Raw genomic sequence first — 2,194 nt, forward strand, 5'->3', positions numbered from 1 at the left:
TAATATAAAGCAGCAGATAAGCACAATCTTAATACACTACAATAACCCCCAATCAATTCTGGACAAGTTAGGCTCAAAATGAAGTGTGAGCAAAATGGCACTCCAGCAATAAAAAAGGGAGAAAAGACAAGGTTATCAACAATCAAGCAGCACCAACAAGTAATAGGTAGGGCAATCTAGAAAAGGCTTAGTACAACTAGGATTCAAATCAATAGGCCTGGGCCAATGTTAATGGTTCAGAGTTTTTGCAGAGGATCACACAGTTCAGGGTAGTTTGCGGTTAAGTCTTTGCCAAGAGTTCAAAATGAAGTTGGTCAGATGAAAGTTATTTGAAAGAGAAGAGAAGGTCAAGCCCTCGGATAGGCAAAATATTTCAAACACTTTCACCGCAGTCAGACGGAAAGAATGACCGAATTTGCACAGTACCTGAAATGAAGAAGAATGCTGTAGCTCAGGCAGTTGTTCCTGGCAGTTCTTGTAGGCACACGGTTCCAGAAGTGACGGTCATGGTGACAAGAAGGAGGAAGACTGGAGGGTCCTGCACTGCCCAGGGAAGAAGCCAGCAGGAGAGCAAAGCAACGAATAAAAGGAGTGCTCCTTAAAACCCAAACAGGTTCCGTTCCTCCTGGCTATCCATTTCATGGCAGTGAGGCACAGCAAATCTGACCAGGAGAGGAAGGCCAGCATTTGGTGTTTGGCGAGCTGGTTGGTCCCTCTAAGCTCACAGGAAGAAGATGCCTTGCAGATCTTCCCTGTCGTCAGAGTTTAGAGCGATTCAGACCTGCAGCCGGTCTTCACCGGAATGTCCAGTAGTTGCAGCAGCCCTCTTCCTTCAGCTCTCGTTGGTTCTCTCGTTCCAGTGGTGACTCTGCCTTCCAAGTCCCAGAGGCCTGATTTTAAGCAGTTTTCCCCCATTCACATAGCCTGGCTGTCAATCACAGAGCAGGCCACCTAGTCAATCAAACTAGAGTGTGACTTGGGTCTCCAAGGAGACCCTGTGCAGGGGGCCTCAAACCCCTCCCTCACATCCAGTCCACCCAGTCACTCAGGCACCTAAAGAGGGCTTCTGTGCAGAAGCCCGCCAAAGGACGGTGAACAAAGGAACCAAACCTGGTTGGCGCGCAGAGTAAAACACGAAAAAGACCTTTACAAAAAGAAATGGTGAATAAACCTGTCTGGAAACATATATAATTAAAAGGGGTCCAGCGGATTAAAGTTTGAGGCTACCACCATAGCTTCTAACAATACCGAGGCTATTTTCATAGCTCACAGTAAAATAAAAATGGTAGATACCACTGCCACCAGCCAAATCTTAGAGAAAGGGGAACGAAAGAATGTGCCAAGAGAATCAGACAAAAAGGGATAACTATTGCCCTTTCAGTACTCTATGGGAAGATAGTTTGTACTGGGTCTGTACATTTAAAAAGACTAGTAAAGTCAATGGAAACTTTACATGTTCTGGGAGACAGTAGTCAGTCCCAGAAAATGGAGTTTGAAGAGGGAAGTCTAAAAAGACAACCCTCTGTCACTGCACTAAAGGTGCTGTGAGAAACACAGTAAAAAGATGATGCATATGGAGTAGGTGAGACTCCATAGTCTATGAACACAAAAATGTACAACACACAGCAAAACATTTGTAAGAGTGGGAAAAAAGGCTCATACTCTTACCAGGTCAAAAAAATAAATCCTAGAAATCCAGCAAAGCTGCTGAGGGACTCAATAGGTAAAGGAAATTAGCCATCCTGGAGAATTCTCCCTAACAGTGGCGAGCATGTAAAGGGTCCACAGTGAGGTCACACAATGGGAGTCGCAGATTATTCTTAGACAGGATGTTAATAAAATTACAGTTATTTATTTAGGGCCAAAACACACTATGGAAAATGACTACTAGTGGGTAGTGTTATCACACAACATTATTAAGCTAAACACATATATAAATTCACTTTTTTATAGGGCATAATACACATCAGATACTCGTGCAAAGGAAATGTTAGAATAGTATTATGCAAACAAGGTGCACAGAGGTGATCCCTAACTAAAATTGTCCAGCCCTAAATTGTCTGGGGCCTTTTGCCCAATTGTTCAGGTAAAAGCTCCATAGAAGTTATAAAGCAGGAAAAATTGTAGGTAGGGTCTCTGGGTTCCAGTGAAGGGTTCTTTTGGTTAGGATTCAAGTTAGAATAATGCCCAAAAG

The sequence above is a fragment of the Ambystoma mexicanum genome, chromosome 2q (genome assembly GCF_040938575.1).
Source record: "Ambystoma mexicanum isolate Mex_15411 chromosome 2q, UKY_AmexF1_1, whole genome shotgun sequence".
Lineage (NCBI taxonomy): Eukaryota > Metazoa > Chordata > Amphibia > Caudata > Ambystomatidae > Ambystoma > Ambystoma mexicanum.